The sequence below is a fragment of the Schistocerca piceifrons genome, chromosome 2, assembly GCF_021461385.2.
Source record: "Schistocerca piceifrons isolate TAMUIC-IGC-003096 chromosome 2, iqSchPice1.1, whole genome shotgun sequence".
Classification (NCBI taxonomy): Eukaryota; Metazoa; Arthropoda; class Insecta; order Orthoptera; family Acrididae; genus Schistocerca; species Schistocerca piceifrons.
The window spans coordinates 664,307,215-664,326,494 of NC_060139.1; the positions used below are offsets into that span (position 1 = coordinate 664,307,215).

General features: G+C 42.1%; 1 protein-coding gene across 1 annotated transcript in view; it reads left to right on the forward strand.

The window, feature by feature from the left end:
• The first annotated feature begins 5,103 nt into the window (after positions 1 to 5,103).
• LOC124775724 overlaps positions 5,104 to 19,280 on the forward strand; it is a 70,989-nt gene continuing 56,812 nt past the window's right edge. Inside the window, exon 1 of the mRNA XM_047250550.1 lies at positions 5,104 to 5,165. The gene's annotated coding sequence lies outside the window, so the exon portion shown is untranslated. The remainder of the gene's footprint in view (positions 5,166 to 19,280) is intronic.

Sequence of the window (19,280 nt, forward strand, 5' to 3'; positions counted from 1 at the left end):
CCAGAGACTGGTTTGATGCAGCTCTCCATGCTACTCTATCCTGTGCAAGCTTCTTCATCTCCCAGTACCAACTGCAACCTACATCCTTCTGAATCTGTTTAGTGTATTCATCTCTTGGTCTCCCTCTACGATTTCTATCCTCCACGCTGCCCTCCAATACTAAATTGGTGATCCCTTGATGCCTCAGAACATGTCATACCTACCGATCCCTTCTTCTAGTTAAGTTGTGCCACAAATTTCTCTTCTCCCCAATTCTGTTCAATTCCTCCTCATTAGTTATGTTATCTATCCATCTAATCTTCAGCATTCTTCTGTAGCACCACATTTCGAAAGTTTCTATTCTCTTCTTGTCCAAACTATTTATCGTCCATGTTCCACTTCCACACATGGTTACACTCCATACAAATTCTTTCAGAAGCGACTTCCTGACACTTAAATCTATACTCGATGTTAACAAACTTCTCTTCTTCAGAAACGCTTTCCTTCCCATTGCCAGTCTACATTTTATATCCTCTCTACTTCCACCATCATCAGTTATTTTGCCCCCCAAATAGCAAAACTTATTTGCTACTTTAAGTGTCTCATTTCCTAATCTAATTCCCTCCGTAACACCCGAGTTGAATCAACTACATTCCATTATCCTAGTTTTGCTTTTGTTTATGTTCATCATATACCCTTCTTTCAAGACACTGTCCATTCCGTTCAACTGCTCCCCCAAGTCCTTTGCTGTCTCTGACAGAATTAACAATGTCATCGGCGAACCTCAATGTTTTTATTTCTTCTCCATGGATTTTAATGCATACTACAAATTTTTCTTTTGTTTCCTTCACTGCTTGTTCAATATACAGATTAAATAACATCGGGGATACACTAAAGCCCTGTCTCACTCCCTTCCCAACCACAGCTTCCCTTTCATGTCCCTCGACTCTTATAACTGCCATCTGGTTTCTGTACAAATTGTAAATAGCATTTCTCTCCCTTTATTTTACCCCTGGTACCTTCAGAATTGGAAAGGGAGTATTCCAGTCAACATTGTCAAAAGTTTTCTCTAAGTCTACAAGTGCTAGGAACGTAGGTTTGCCTTTCCTTAATCTTTCTTCTCTAGTCGTAGGGTGAGTATTGCCTCACGTGTTCCAGTATTTCTACGGAATCCAAACCGATCTTCCCCGAGGTCGGCTTCAACCAGTTTTTCCATTCTTCTGTAAAGAATTCGCGTTAGTATTTTGCAGCCGTGACTTACTAAACTTATAGTTCGGTAATTTTCACATCTGTCAACACCCGCTTTCTTTGGGATTGGAATTATTATATTCTTCTTGAAGTCTGAGGGTATTTCGCCTGTCTGATACATCTTGCTCACCAGATGGTAGAGTTTTGTCACAGCTGACTCTCCCAAGGCTGTCAGTAGTTATAATGGAATTTTGTCTACTCCCGGGGCCTTGTTTCGACTAAGGTCTTTCAGTGTTCTGTAAAACTCTTCACGCAGTATCGTATCTCCTATTTCATCGTCATCTGCATTCTCTTCCATTTCCATAATATTGTCCTCAAGTACATCGCCCTTGTATAGACCCTCTATATACTCCTTCCACCTTTCTGCTTTGCCTTCTTTGCTTAAACTGGGTTTCCATCTGAGCTCTTGATATTCATACAAGTGGTTCTCTTTTCTCCAAAGGTCTCTTTAATTTTCCTGAAGGTAGTACCTATCTTACCCCTAGTATTATATGCCTCTACATCTTTACATTTTTCCTCTGACCGACCCCGCTTAGCCTTTTCTTGCACTTCCTGTCGATCTCATGTTTGATAAGTTTGTATTCCTTTTTGCCTGCCTCATTTACTGCATTTTTATATCTTCTCCTTTCATCAATTAAATTCAATATTTCTTCTATTACGCAAGGTTTTTTTACTAGCCCTCGTCTTTTTACTTACTTGATCCTCTGCTGCCTTCACTATTTCATCTCTCAAAGCTACCCATTCTTCTTCTACTGTATTTCTTTCCCCCATTCCTGACAATCGTTCCCCTAAGCTCTACTTGAAAGTCTCCACAACCTCTGGTTCTGTCAGTTTATGCAGGTCCCATCTCCCTAAATTCCCACCTTTTTGCAATTTCTTCAGTTTTAATGTACAGTTCATAACCAATAGATTGTGGTCAGAGTCCACATCAACCCCTGTTAATGTCTTACAATTTAAAACCTAGTTCCTAAATCTCTGTCTTACCGTTATATAATCTATCCAGGCCATGTATACAGCCTTCTTTCATGAGACTTGAACCAAGTGTTAGCTATGGTTAAGTTATGATCTGTGCAAAATTCTACCAGGCGGCTTTCTCTTTCATTTCTTACACCCATTCCATATTGACCAACTGCGTTTCCTTCTCTTCCTTTTCCTACTATCGAATTCCAGTCATCCATGACTACTGAATTTTCGTCTCCCTGTCTTACTCCCTTTTTAATCCGAACACGTCAGCTTTGGTCTTCCACTCTTATGATTCCCTCTTAGCTCTTGTACAAATTGTATATTACCAGTCCCATCTTATAGTTTACTCCTATTTTCCTTAGAATTTCGAACATCTTGACCCATTTGACACTGTCGAACGCTTTTCCAAGACTCATAGATTTTACACACCATAAATAAGACCAAAATCTCTTTGGATTTTCTACCAGGTTTCGAGACAAAGTTTCGTTGTGGAAGCTATTATAAGCAACTTGCAGTGAAATCCGCGCTAAATTTCGAGTTTTTGTAGAAGATCGCCAGTCTTGGAGATTCTGGGTTCGTGTAAATTTGGCATGCATTTTTCGTTGTTCCTGCAACAACGTTCTGACCTATTTTGTGTACCATGGGTGATCGGTTCCGTCGTTTGTTAATTTATGTGGCACAAATCTCTCAATTGCTGTCGATTCTGTTTCTCTGAGTTCAAGCCTCATGTGGTCTACGTTTACAATGCTGACGTCGAAGGAGTGCAGATTGCCTCTCAGGAAGGCATCAAGCGAATGTTTATCTACTTTTTCGAATAGATGTGTATTTCGTTTATTTTCGGCGGATTTGGGAGTTACATTATTGAGTCTCGCTACGACTACTTGGTCTTCACAAACACCGCTATGAATTTGATGTTCGTTATTAGCTCAGGATTTTTTGTTTCTAAGATGTCAAGCGTGTTTTCACAACTGTTTACTATTCGAGTACTAATTGCTCGAAGGAGTTTTCATAGAATGCGTTTGGCAAAATTCCTTATGTTTTATGCATAAGTCGGGATCTAAACATGTATTTTTGCGAACGTATTGAGGGTAAACTAAAGTCACCACCAACTATAATAGTATGAGTCGGGTTCGTGTTTGAAATTAAACTCAAGTTTTCTTTGAACCTTTGAGCAATTGTATCATCTGCGTTGGGAGGTCGGTAAAGGGATCTATCTATTGTTTTCTTCCGGTTGCCAAGAATGATCCCTACCCATACTAACAGGAACTATCTTATCTACAAGATAACTACTTCTAACAGCAACAAACACGGCACCGCCAACTGTGTGAAGCCTATACCTCCTGGCAGACCCAGGACTGAAAAGAATATTGTCTGGCATTTCATGTACCACGGTTGCAGTATTGTTTCACATTTTTACCTGTTTTAACATTAGTTAAGCATCCTTGTGGTCTCACATTCTAATATGCGCCTGAAGGTGAGACATGTCCTGAAACCGGGCGGTGCTTTCCTTTTTAGATATTAATAATTTGTACAGCTGTAGCAGATTTTATCATTTACAATGAATAACAGTTGTGGATGTCCCGTGAAGAGAAAAAAACAAACTGTATCGTTGTTTCATTGTATTGTTTCACTTTGCCCATCTCCACTCACAGACCTTCTACATCTACATCCATACTCCGCAAGCCATCTGACGGTGTGCAATCTCTCTGATTTTATCCTCATGGTCTCTTCGTAAGATATACTTAGGAAGGAGCAATATACTGTCTGACTCCTCGGTGAAGGTATGTTCTCGAAACTTCAACAAAGGCCCGTACCGAGCTACTGAGCGTCTCTCTTGCAGAGTCTTCCACTGGAGTTTATCTATCATCTCCATAACGCCTTCGCGATTACTAAATGATCCTGTAACGAAGCGCGCTGCTCTCCGTTGGATCTTCTTTATCTCTTCTATCAACCCTATCTGGTACAGATCCCACACCGGTGAGCAGTATTCAAGCAGTGGGTGAACAAGTGTACTGTAACCTACTTCCGTTGTTTTCGGATTGCATTTCCTTAGCATTCTTCCAATAAATCTCAGTCTGGCATCTGCTTTGCCGACGATCAACTTTATATGATCATTCCATTTTAAATCACTCCTAATTTTTGTTTGTCTGCAAGACTTTGACTATGTTTATGTTTGCTGTGAAGTTCCTTTTGCTTCTGTAGCAGTTTTATTATTCTGTTGTTGTACCACGGTGGCTCTTTTCCATCTCTTACGATCTTGCTTGACACGTACTCATCTAATGCATACTGTACGATGGTTTTGAACTTTGTCCCCTGATCCCCAATACTATCTGTACTTGAGACATAACTTTTGTGTCGAGCCGTCAAATACTCTGAAATCTGCTTTTTGTCACTTTTGTTAAAGAGAAAAATGTTCCTACCTTTTTTTAATATTTCTATTTACGGATGAAATCATCGATGCAGTAACCGCTTTATGATCGCTGATTCCCTGTTCGGCGGTAACCGTTTCAAACAGTTCGGGTCTGTTTGTCACCAGAAGGTCTAAATATGTTATCGCCACGAGTCGTTTCTCTGTTTAACTGCTCAAGGTAGTTTTCCGATAATGCACTTAAAAAAATGTCACTGGATTCTTTGTCCCTGCCACCTTGTGTTGTCTTGAGCAGAGACGCAGTTTACTGTTCACACTTCGAGCGAGGTGAACGACCGGGATATCCCCGCTCAGCTCCGTCGGGCGAGCGGCGAGGGCGGTGGGGATGGGGGAGGGATGAGGGGGAGGGGGAGACCGCCAGTGGGTCAGCGAGGCAGTGGTGCCGGCCTTGGCGCGGGCGTTGTTATCAGCTGGGTAGGTACCGCCTGCCGGCTGTCGGAGGGGGGGGGGGGGGGGATGCGGCGTGGCAACTTATAGCCGTTTCTCCTCACTGGCTGCGCAGGTGCGGCCAGAGCGGAGGAAGCGGCGCGCTGGCGGCTCCACACGGGTGAGTTCCGCTGGCGCTCAGCTCGCGCTCACACACTACAGTCATGGAAAAAAGGGTTCATACACCGTTGCTCATGTAGAATAACTAACTACATATCACCGCCAGAGATGTTATTTACTAAACTAACGATAACCGGGTTTTGCTTCCTAATCTGTAACCTACAGGGTGAACATTAATTAAACCGAAAAACTGCAGGGACGGACTCTAGACTGGAATTGGAAGAGAAAATGTCGTGTGAACATGTATCCGGAAAATGACGGTGTGCGTGCAAGGACGATAATTCGTCCGCGAACACAATGCAGAGCTTCATCGCATCCACATCACAACAGATATTCAAAGCGTCCTTCATGGGATGCAATGCACGCGGTTGACGTGCAGAATACATGTAAACCTATATGCGAGTGCGGGCTTTCTCGGCGAATTTCATATATGAAGTCTTCACGGGTTGTCAGCCGAGTAGCATCGTCGTCTTGTAGCAACGTTACGATGGAATGCGTCTCCATCATCTTCAGGCGAAGTGACTCCGCCTGAAGATGATGGAGAAGCATTCCATCGAAACGTTACTACGATACGACGATGCTACTCGGTTGACAACCCGTGAAGACTTCATATATAACACGTAAACCTACTTTGGCTTACACTGTGTTGGTGGGCAACTTGCCTGGAGCTTGTACTGAGCTTTGTCTCAGTATCCTGTAGACTCTGGTGTTCAAATCTGGTGTACTCACAGTCCGCCACCTCCTTGTACGTTAATCAATCTGAAAGGACACGTGATCACAGAGGACACACGATCACCCAAATGACCAAGAACAAAAGGCTTGAAATGTGGTGTGATGTAGCTGGTATCCGTGAGAGTACTTGTTTTGGTATAACAGTGCTGCCTCTCGATTTATTTCATCTGTTGGCCGTACACAAACAACATCTCGGCTTGTGTCCGACCTGAACACAGGACCATTCTGCTGCGTACTGTACCGTGCGTCAGTCACACAGCCTGCAACACACAAAAAGCATACGGCACGTGGCCGGGGAACTCTCATTCGTCAGCGCCATCTACAGTGGCAACGATGCATTTCCGGATACATGTATACCAGACGTTTTCTCTTTCATTTCCAGGCTGAAATCTGTCACTGAGCTTTGTCGGTTTTATTAATGTTTACCCTGTATAAAAGGATTAAATAATTATCCTTCTGCATAAAGTAAATTAAAATTCTGTAGCAGATGGCTTCACATAGAGCGGAGAAAACTATTCGTACATTCTAGCTTTTTTTTCATGCTGCACATCGAAATTTTTATTTTTATTTATGCACCCAGACGCGTTTCGCCTCTTTTACAAAGCATCTTCAGTGGTGTCAGATAACGTCTAATTCACAGCACGTAAGTGAACTGCCTTTTTTCATCTGGGTAACTGGTGGACACCTTACAGTTCACTTTCAGTTCACTGTTTACGTTACACATCACTGAACAGTGGTGTGTAACGTAAAAAGTGAACTGAAAGTGAACTGTAATATGTCCATCTGGTTGCCAGATGAGAAAAAGCAGTTCGCTTGGATGCAGGGAATTAGACGTTACCTGACACCCACTGAAGATGCCTTGTAAAAAAGGTGAAACGCGTCTGGGTGCATAAATAAAAATAAAAATTTCGATGTGCAGCATGCAAAAAAGGCATTTTCTTTGAAACAACTGCAATTTATATACAGCTGCTGCGAAAATGGCCACTACAAGAAACGTATTATTCAAAGAAAATTATAAGTATATAAATTTAATGGCATTATTAATACTTTGTAACCATTCTTCTTCTTTGTATCACTTCTGTTAACCTCGCTGGCGTGGAATGCACCAGTTTTTTAGCAGTCTCTGAGATAATCTTTTGCCGTTCTCGGTGTAGACCTTGTTACAGAGCAGTCGGTTGTTTTATCACAATTTTTTCACTCGTAAACCAAAGATGTTAAATTGGATTTAGGTCTGCGCTCTGTGGTGGAAACTTCAGAACATGGGCAATATGGCACAACAATGACAAACAAGCAACTTCCGCAGATAGTAGTAATCTGTGCCTAAGCCCAAGCTATCGCCACTTTTTCGAAGATTTTTCTTTAGGAAATTTAAATACTGACATCTATTCACCTTACATTCAATGAAAACAAGTTGTCCAGCACACATTCGTTCCCATACCATAACTCCTCCACAACCGTGCATTACTGTGGGTTCAACATGTTTGGGAACCAGCTCAGCATTTGGACGTCTTCACATCAAAATTCTCCCATCACGTACAAATATGTTAAATTCACTTTCATCTGTGAACAGTATCTTCTCTCAGAAACTTGCATTCTTACTTACATGTCCTCGAGCAAATTCAGTTTCTCCTTCTTGTTGCCGTATGGTTTCCTTCTAGGTATCTTAGCTCCGTAACCTCCACTACTTAAATTGTAGCAAACAGTCGTTGGTGAGATTTCCTCCCAAACTGATGATTAACATGTGCAGACAATACAGAAGCTGTCTTTTTTCTACCATCCTCATTAACATATTGCATCCTCTTTGCACTACCTTCTGTGATTGAGCTCTTCTTTCGCTGTTAATAAGAGAATTTATTTCTCTAAATCGAGTTATTATGTACTGCACAGTTGCCCGACATCTTCCAATAATATTAACTATGTCTGAAAATAATTTTTCCTTTTCATATTGGCCTTTCATTTTGCCTTTCGTATTGGCCTTTCCTCTACAGTTGTTTCCTACGCTTTGCGGCACATTTTACTCTTGCACGGCATTCACCGCATATCAGAACCAACATGCAAGAGGTGCAGCTTGCCTCTGAGGCGTTTCTTGCTGTAACCAGTTCGTTGGTCATTTCTACGTTTACATTTCTAGTTCTGTGTGAATACTTTTTCCCCACTGTATGAAGCCAGGTGGTTCAGAATTTTTAAATACGTTTTGCAGATGGCTTTAGTTAAGCTTTCTATATATTTATATTAGGAAGGAAACCCAGTACTATTATTTTACCAAAGAACTTCTCTGATTAAGATCTTTAGTTCTAATAAATAAAGGATTCTATATGAACAACAACTTTTTTCGTGACTGTATTTTCATACGGGGATCCCAAAAAGGGATGTAGTACACTGATTTCCTCGTATCACTTCTGGGTTGTCAAGTAAACCTCCCAGTATCGATTCTGGAAACGCGGTCCTGTACGCGAGTCAGGATAACAAGGTGTTTGACGAGCTAGTTGTTTATAAAAGAACTGCCATAGCATCAAACCAAAATGAACTAGCTTGTCCGTGCCTTCCGTTTCGTTAGCAGTTGCCAAATAGCTCTGCGCACGACAGTTATGGTTTCTAACGTTAATGTTGCCATTCCTTTTCATCATATGCTTTCTTTATGCTAATTATTTTTCATAATTCACAAAAGAATATCCGTAGCTAATAATGAAAATGAGCAGCAAAATGATGAGGTTATTACGTCCCAGCAAACCGAACTCAGTACTGAAGAGTAACGAAAAACATTCGAAAGAGCTCATTAGTAATCTAAATAGCTGTTGCTGCCGCAGCCGTATTGGGTTTGCGTGTAAAGGTCAACGTAAACGATAAATGTATTTGACAAACTCACTCTTATCTAGTCACGGATTTGCCAAGCAAGTCCGTACACGTACAAGCAATGTTTGTCACTGTAACTTCGCCTTAGAAGCAGACGCTGTCCGTGTTCGTGAGTATTTTGCCAGTAATGAGAATACTCACAAAAGCAGACAAAGCCAAATCAGTCTTGACATTGACTTTGGAACTATGTTTGAAGAAGAAGAAGAAAACAAGACACTGGTCCAGGGAATGGTTTAAAATGAGAGAACCTGACGATTATATCAATTATGTGCGGATGGACATTGAAACTTGTAGTAACTTCACCCTCACGTTGAAAAAGAAAACACAAGTAATGTAAGCGAAAATTTAGTCTCTTCTTCTTGGTCCTGTAATGACAGACATTCATTAAAATATCACAGCTTGGAAAATTATAGCCCACATCGTCCGTCTAAGAACCAGAGATTTCATTTATTACACTGGGTGCCCACTTGTATGTTATGCATAAAATATAGCTTTTGTTCATAGCCTCTTCCTACGTAATATATGCCTCTACCAAATTGGTAACTGACATACTACTTCGTTTTTATCCTTGATCGTGGTTTCCATAGTTGCGAAAACTCACGATACAGTGAAATAGCTTACAATAAAACAATTTTTCACTAAACATACGCGGCAAAATGAAATGATCGTATGGAACTGCTGGCCCGGAGTGCCCTTACGGCGAGTTCGGTCGCCGGTTGCAAGTCTTATTTCGCGTGACGTCAAGTTGAGCGATTTGCGTGTAGGTGATAATGATGCTGACAACACAACACCCAGTCCACTGGCGAGGAAATCTCAGACGCCGCCGGAATCGAACCCGCGCCACTGTATCGTAGGCGAACCCGTTACCACTCAGATAAACAGTCGGACAACATATGCAGCGTATCATTGACACAAACGCTGTCCACCATCTTATCAAACTCCGTCAATTAAAATTTCTCACAAACTCCTCAAGCACAATGTATGCTGGACAAATACGGCAAACAGCACTGTACACGGTCAACTATTTGGCAAGCATAGTTAAGTTTGAGAAAATGTTTGATCGTTCACGGGGGCCTTAACAGCTAACTGACAACGACGACCCTATCCGTTATAACAGTCAATCACTTTCTTATTCTGATCCAGGTGTAGCTGCCGGACTTCCTCTTCCAGAAACGGTTGCTTTCGCTCCCACCCAAACGCAATCTGTTTTTGAAATGTGCTTGGGTTGTCAGGTTTCGTCTGGCTTCTAAAAATGTTCGGCTAGTTGGGACGCAGTGACTCTTCGTGCAGTGAAGAACAAGTTGAATTATTACAGCGAGCATAAAGCTGTCTACCAATAATATCTAATTGAAGAGGAACCGAAATTGTCCTTACTAAATCAGGAATCGGAGCGACCCAATTTCCAGACGCCGTTGTACAAAATAACTGACGATCGGAAAACTGATGTTTGATCCATCCAGAAAAACCACTTTAATCCTTAACCTGTAAACACAACAATCAAAAAGATTTTCAAAATTCTGGTTTCCTCTTCTGGTGGTTGCGACATACGCAAACGCAGCGACAGAGAAATACTAGTACAAGTACCGTGTTCTTTTACAGCTCACCTATCTGTCACTTCGTGGATAGAGTAACAAAGAACAGCTTGCAGAGCGGTGACTATTTAGTAAAAACTTTCTAAGGCCAAGATAGGATAAATAATTCTTTATTTACAACCGGTTTCGACAGACTTCGCTGTATTTTCAGGTCTTTAAAAAAAATTAATATAAATGTGTTCATTTTGAATTGGAACCTCAAGCCAATCGTAAAATGTAGCACATTATGCAAAAGTTACCTTTAAATTAAACATTTAAAATCAAAAAGCGCCTTGTCCCCGTAGCCATGTCCATATATGTAGCGCTCATTGATGATTGTTGCGTCGTAAAAATCGCAGCACACAATAAAATGTATAGTAGCACATCTGTTTACATTAACTGGATATGCTCTAATCATTGTAAGGTACATGAGTTGTATCATATGCGCCGTCTAAGGTGGATCGTTAATGATTAGAGCTACTATGCATTTTATTGTGTGCTATGATTTTTGCGACGTAACAATAATCTGTGAGCGCTACATACACTGAAGCACCCAAGAAACTGGTAAAGGTATGCGTATTCAAATGCAGAGATATGTAAACAGGCAGAATACGGCGCTGCAGTCGCCAAAGCCTATATGTGACAGCAAGTGTCTAGCGCAGTTGTTAGATCAGTTACTGCTGCTACAATATCAGGTTATCAACATTTCTAAGTCCACATCTACATCTACGTGATTACTCTACTATTCAGAATAAAGTGCCTGGCAGCGGGTTCAATGAACCTCGTTCAAGCTGTCTCTTTACCGTTCCACTATCGAACGGCGCGCGGGTAAAACGAGCACTTAAATTTTTTAGTGGGAGCCTTGATTTCTCTTATTTTATCGTGATGATCATTTCTCCCTATTGGGGTGGGTGCCAACAGAATGTTTTCGCAAGCGGAGGAGAAAACTGGTGATTGAAATTTCATGAGAAGATCCTGTCGCAACGAAAAACGCCTTTGTCTTCAATGATTGCCACTCCAATTCGCGTATCATGTCTGTGGCACTATCTCCCCTACTTCACGATAAATCAAACCTAGCTGCCCTTCTTTGTACTCCTTCGATATCATCCGTCAGTCCCATCTCATGCGGATCCCACATCGCAGAGGAATACTTCAGAATAGGGCGGACAAGTGTGGTGTAAGCAGTCTCTTCAGTACACCTGTTGTACATTTGAAGTGTTCTGCCAATGAATCGCAGTCTTTGGTTGGCTCTACCCACAACATTATCTATGTGATCGTTCCAATTTAGATTATTTGTAATTGCAATCCCTAAGTATTTAATTGAATTTACAGCCTTCAGATTTGTGTGACTTATCGCGTAATCGAAATTTAGCGGATTTCTTTTAGTACTCTTGTGAATAACTTCACACTTTTCCTTATTCAGGGTCAATTGCCACTTTTCGCACCATAGATATATCTTATCTAAATCATTCGTTTTGGTCATCTGAGGACTTTACAAGACGGTACATGACAGCACCGGCCGCGGTGGCCGTGCGGTTCTGGCGCTGCAGTCCGGAACCGCGGGACTGCTACGGTCGCAGGTTCGAATCCTGCCTCGGGCATGGCTGTGTGTGATGTCCTTAGGTTAGTTAGGTTTAAGTAGTCCTAAGTTCTAGGGGACTTATGACCTAAGATGTTGAGTCCCATAGTGCTCAGAGCCATTTTTGAACATGACAGCATCATCCGCAAACAGTCTAAGACGACTACTGAGATCGTATCCTACGTCGTTAATATAGATCAGGAATAATAGAAGGCCTATAACACTTCCTTGCGGTACACCGGATATTATTTCTGTTTTACTCGATGACTTTCCGTCTGTTACTACGAACTGTGACCTTTCTGACAGGAAATCACAAATCCAGTGGCACAAATGAGGCGATATTCCATAGGCACGCAGTTTGGTTAGAAGACGCTTGTGAGGAACGGTGTCGAAAGCCTTCCGGAAATCTAGAAATATGGAATCAATTTGACACCCCCTGTCGATCCTGTCGATAGCATTAATTACTTCATGAGTATAAAGAGCCAGTTGTGTTTCGCAAGAACGATATTTTCTGAATCCGTGATGACTACATGACAATAAATCGCTTTCTTCGAGGTACTTCATAATGTTCGAATACAATACAATATATGTTCCAAAACCCTCATGTAAATCTACGTTAATGATGTGGGCCTGTAATTCAACGGTTTACTCCTAATTCCCTTTTTGGGTGTCGGTGTAGCCTGAACAATTTTACAGTCTTTAGGTACGGATTTTTCCGTGAGCGAGCGGTGGTATAAAACTGCTAAATATGGAGCTACTGTATCAGCATATTCTTAGAGGAACCTGACTGGTATACAATCTGGACGGGAAGCCTTGCTTTTATTAATTGATTTAAGCTGCTTTTCGACACCGAGGATATCTATTTCTATGTTTCTCATTTTGGCAGTTGTTCTTGATTGGAATTAATGAATATTTACTTCGTCTTCTTTGATGAAGGAGTTTCGGAAAATCGTGTTTAATAACTCTGCTTTAGTGACACTGTCATCAATTACTTCACCGTTGTTATCGCACAGTAAAGGTATTGATTGCATCTTGCCACTGGTGTACTTTATGTATGAGCAGATTGTCTTTGGATTTTCTGCCAGATTTCGAGACAGTGTTTTGTTGTGGAAGTCATTGAAAGCATCTCGCATTGGAGTACGTGCTCTACTTCAAACTTCTGCAAAACTTTGCCGGTCTTTGGGATTTTGCGTTCTTTTAAAATTGGCATGCTTTTTTCGCTGCTTCCGCAACAGCGATCTGACCCGATTTGTGTGCCATAGGGGATCAGTACCATCCCTTAGTAATTTATGTGGTATGTATCTCTCTATTGCTGTCGATACTATCGCTTTGAAATCATTCCACAACTTTTGAACGCTTACGTGATCAGATGGGAAGGAGTGCAGACTGTCTCTTAAAAAGGCGTTGAGAGCATTTTTATCAGATTTTTTAAACAGATAGATTTAAGTGAGTTTGAACGTGGCGCTATAGTCGGCGCTCGAGCAATGGGACACAGCATTTCCGAGGTAGCTATGACGTGAGGATTTGCCTGTAGGACCATTTCACGAGTGTACTCTGAATATCAATCTCCGACATCTCCGGAAGAAGATCATGCAGCAACGGGGCCAACGACGACTGAAGAGAATCGTTCATCGCGACAGAAGTGTAACCCTTCCGCAAATTGCTACAGATTTCATTGCTGGGCCATCAACAAGTGTCAGAGTGCGAACCAATCAACGAAACATCATAGATATGTGCTTTCGAAGCTGAAAACCCACTCGTGTACCCTTGATGACCGCAAGACACAAATATTTACGCCTCCCTTGGGCCCGTCAACACCGACTTGGACAAATCATAACTAGAAACATGTTGCCTGGTCGGGCGAGTCTCGTTTCAAGTTGTATCAAGAGAATGGACGTATTCGGGTACGGAGACAACCTCATGAATCAGTGGACCATGCACGTCAGCAGGCGACTGTTCAACCTGATGTAGGCTCTGTAACGGCGTGGAACGCGTGCAGTTGGAATGACAAGTGACCCCTGATACGTCCAGATACGACTCTGGCAGGTGACATGTACGTAAGCACCCTGTCTGATCATCTGCATCCATTCATTCCATTGTGCATTCCGACGGACTTGGGAAATTCCAATAGGACAATGCGACACACCACACATCCAGAATTCCTACAGAGTGGCTCCAGGAACACGCTTCTGAATTTAAACACTTCCGCTGGCCAACAAACTGCCCAGACATGAACATTACTGAGCGTATCTGGGACGCCTTGCAATGTCCTGTTCAGAAGAGATCTCCACCCTCTCGTACTCTTACGGATTTATGAACAGCTCTGCGGGATTCATCATGTCATTTCCCTCCAGCACTACTTCAGACATTAATCGAGTCCATGCCACGTCATGCTGCGGCACTTCTGCTTGCTCGCGTGGGCACGACACGATATTAGCAAGGACACGATATTAGCAAGGTGCACCAGTTTCGTTGGCTCCTCAGTGTGTATGGACATGACCATGTGTATAAGATGCTTTTTGATTTTAAATGTTTTATTTATGAATAACCTTTGTATAACGTGTTTCATTTCATCCGCTAACATGAATCTGGCCGTGAGTTATCAACTCGAAATGAACACGTTTCATAGCAACAGTTTTTAAATACCTGAAGATGACAGCAAAATGTCGAAACCGGTTGTGTGAATAAAGAAATATTTATACGATCTTGGCTTTTGAAAGTTTCTACTAATGCTGAGAAAGTTGCTTTCTCAGCATCAGAAAATTCAGTCACCTGATGAGTGTTATTAAACTTCTCGTTAGCGCAGACTCGACACGGCGTCTCCGAAAGACACTGTGCACTCTCGTTATACCTACCGGTAGTGGTCAAAAACATGGAGACATCAAAAACACAACTAATTACCATGTCTAATACGGTGTAGGAAAACGGTTGAAGTTCAAAACAGCTTCCATTCACCTGGAAATGGATAAATACCGGTCCTGCACGCTTCCCAAGTGGATCCTATACCCTGAGGGTATTTTCGTTCTGTCTTTGCAACTACTTAAAATAGCATTTTTTTTTCACCAGGCGCGACTTGTCTTTATTGAGGTAAAGCATCATCAGCGGTCTGTAATTAAATATATTTAAAATTTGATTTGTTTTAAGATCGAAAAACAGTTCGTTATTAATATGTTGCTTTTAACTTACAGTGATTTTCGCTTGGTTTCTCACCTACATCGAAAAATGCCCACTGCTTCTTTGTCGTGTTTTCTGTGTTAGACACTAATACTTGTAGTCTAATTTTTAGTTGCTGTGCAGAACTAGGCGTTTCTTACGTTTTACACAGCACACTTTCTCGTGCAGCACTGTTTCCTGTTTATTTTTATGCTTCTAAGTATGTATTGTGATTTGTGTTTTATAGTTTTGCCAACGTAACACTGCCACTGGTTTGTCTATGACGTATACTCTTTTTTTCTTTATTCGTTAATTGTATGTGTGTAAGTTTATTTAACTATGTTGCTGCGAATCTATATACTGTGTAAAAGTAGTGATGTGCGATAAAGGATGCTGTGTAAAACGTAAGAAATGGCTACTTCTGCATATCAACTGAAAATTAGACTACATGTATCAGTGTCTAACGAAGAAAAACACCAAAGATGTGCTATCGGACGGTATTTCACTATGTAGGAGAGAAAACAAGCGGAAATCACTGTAAGTAAAAACAAATATATTTTTAAATAACTGTTTGTCGATCTTAAAAACAAATCAGATTGTAAATATCATTAATTACTGGCCACTGATGATCCTTTAGCTCAATAAAGCGAAACTTTACTGCTGAGAAAAGCACGCTATTTCTTGCAACGACAGAACGAAAATACCCTCAGGAATTGCAAAGCAACTACGGACAATATGGCCACACAAATGAAGAATCCTACATCATTCATCCTGCAAAATAGTGACCAGTTCAGATAACGATGGTGAAAGTGGATAGCGATCACGCATCTTCTCTCCAAAGTAGACCACAAAGGCTGAATAACACTGAGAGCTGGTGACTGGAAAGCCACAATTCATTGTGATGCTCAGAAAATTGCTCCTCAACAACGTGAGCTGTGTGGACAGAGGCACTGTCAGCTAGGAACACAGCATCCCCACTGGGGATCTAACATGGTCCCACTAGAGGGATCTGATCTGCCAAAATGGTCTCATAATCTTAGGCAGCAATGGGATCTCGCAGAACAAGGATCGGGTCCATGGAATACCACGATATGGCCTCCCGAATCATCTCCAAGCCTTCGCCATGCTTCACTTGGGACGTAAACTCGGCCAGAAGTTGGAAACAGTGTGAAACAAGTCTCATCGCACCAAACGTCATTCTTCCATTACTCCATAATCCGAGTTTTATGGCTTCGACACATCAGTTTCCTGTTACGCGCATTTGCAATCGCTGATTGATGTCGTTTTACTGCTGATAGAGTTCGCGAGTGCGACATTCAGTTATGCCGGGGTTTTTGCAGGTGTCGTCCTCTTATTCTTCATCACAATCCTCTTCAATTGCAGTCTGTCACCACCATCCACGACACATTTTTCTCCCCGTTGTTACGAAGAGGATGACGAAAAATGGTTCAAATGACTCTGAGCACTATGGGACTTAACATCTGTGATCATCAGTCCCCTAGAACTTAGTAGAACTACTTTCACCTAACTAACCTAAGGACATCACACACATCCATGCCCGAGGCAGGATTCGAACCTGCGACCGTAGCGGTTACGCGGTTTCAGACTGAAGCGCCTAGAACCGCACCGCCACACCGGCCGGCGAAGAGGACGACATTTCTCCTCTTTGCCTCTATGCAGTACAAATCTTCGATACGGTGCTTATGAAACACCAAACACGTCGATATCCTCGGTTACGGAATCAACCACCATAGGAGCACCAACAATGTTCTCACGTTCAACTTCACTTACCTCCGACATAATGCACTCACTGCTTCTACCTTAGACTGAAATATATCGGAGGAAGCCCAAGGAAATATAAATAACCCACCAACAAAGTCTCCTTCAACACCTCTGTTCGAGCAGTTCCGAAGTGCCATTCACCAGCGTGGGACGGTTGCGAAATTCCGTCAACACAAGAGAGAGAGAGTGAGACAGATGAGGGGCTGGCAGGGGCGTGACGGGGAGGAGGGGGAGGTGGGGGAGGGAAAGTGACGCGTTTCGTCACTTGTTTGCTTATGTGACGCGTGAGCGTCACCGAAATACTCCGGTAACTCCAATAGGATATGCTTCGATCCAGACGTTCAGAGGCTTATTCCGAAAATTTCGTGGCCACGTATTCTAGTAAGAGTCAAAAATATGTCAATTCTTCCCACTTACACATCGCATAGTAAGCGCGTAAATAAATTTCGGGAAAACGACAACTAGTCAGAATCCCATGGTCCTATGGGTCTGATCACGGAGCACGATATTTCTTAACTCAGTTGTTATACTGACAAGGCTCTCTGTCTCTCTCTGTCTCTCCCTCTCACCCCCCTCCCTCTCTCTATCTCTCTCTCTCTCTCTCTCTCTCTCTCTCTCAGTGTGTGTGTGTGTGTGTGTGTGTGTGTGTGTGTGTGTGTGTGTCTGTTTTACGAAAGGTGGAAGAAGTTTTTGTTATAAAATCCTCACCAAAATTTATTATCCATTAACGCCGCTTCACACACTTAGCTGACAGCCGGCCGCAGTGACCGTGCGGTTCTAGGCGCTACAATCCGGAACCGCGGGACTGCTACGGTCGCAGGTTCGAATCCTGCCTCAGGCATGGATGTGTGTGATGTCCATAGGTTAGTTAGGTTTAAGTAGTTCTAAGTTCTAGGGGACTGATGACCTAAGATGTTAAGTCCCATAGTGCTCAGAGCCATTTGAACCATTTTTGAACATAGCTGACGCGACAGTGCCCGGCCAGCTACACCGTCATTTGTTTGAAACGTTGTTCTATGAATTTATAGGGAACTCACTTCACGGTTGCGGCACGATCAGAGTATTGTGTTGTCGTCTAGTAGTCTGTCATCACAAACATGAATGGCGAAAATTTATTGAGTTAGTTCACAACTATCCCGTATTGTATGATCTCTCCAATCCCAAATAGATGGACACAGAGCTGAAGAACACACACTGGAATGAAACAGGAGCAGAAATAAAACCAATTTATCAGTACAGACGTGTATTTTTCTGATTTTACAACAATGAATAGAACCAGGTAGGTAAAATATTATTGTTTGAGAGTGTTCCTTTCCACATTCCCCCACATCAATGGCGTTTGAGTATCTACAAGAGCCAATAAATTTGATAACGTCTGTTTGTAATTAAATCATTCTGACCCACTGCTCGAAGGCGCCTGAATAGTAATGTGTTTGCGATCCAAATTCCCTATATAGTTGCGTAAAATTCCACGCTGCGTAAATGTACTTAGAGACGTTCTTTCACACTTGTTCTTGCCAAGATGGCATCGTTTCGTCCAATACAATGTCTGTAGTTATCTTGCAGGTTTCTCGTACGATCCTGTGAACCATACTGTGCCCCCCGCGATAACTAAATGAAATCGTATTCAGCGATCTCCAGTGGCTAAATATCTGAAAAAAAAGGTAAACAGCAGGGAGAAGATAAAGATTTCGCAAGTGGTCTTAGCGATTATGAATCAGTATCGCGATAAACAGAAGAAAACACTCAAGACTGTATAACAAAAGCCAATAATGATGAATGTTCATTTCATATACTCAGTTAACAACTACCTCTAAAATTGTATGCCGGCAGGAGTGGCCGAACGGTTCTAGGCGCCACAGTCTGGAGCCGCGCGACCGCTACTGTCGCAGGTTCGAATGCTGCCTCGGGCATGGATGTGTGTGATGTCCTTAGGTTAGTTAGGTTTAAGTAGTTCTAAGTTCTAGGGAACTGATGACCTCAGAAGTTAAGTCCCATAGTGCTCAAAGCCATTTGAACCATTTTGTAAAAGTGTATGTTAATTATGTTTCACATTTGCTAGCCTGATGTAGACCGTGAGCCATTCTCGTGATGTGATGGTTTTTCCAGTATGTTTCTTTTTTTTCAGATGAACTTCCGAGTTGTTCAGTAGTAATTTGCATTAATTTTCTGACATTCTAAAACACTTATAAAACTTTTCTCGGTCGTCCATCAGTTCACTGTGCAGAGTGGCATATTCTCTTTCTGTTGCTTTATTTTTCCACAACTGATGGATCAACTTCCGCTTTTTCACTTGCTTTTCATTCTCTTCATGCAAAAGCGAACGGCTTGAGATCGTCGTCCGCGAACAAAGCCACCATGGCCGCTCTAGTGCACTCTACACGCCGGAAGAAACACTGAGCAATGTGAATAGGCGTCACTGTGGCACCATGGCCGGTGTAATCAC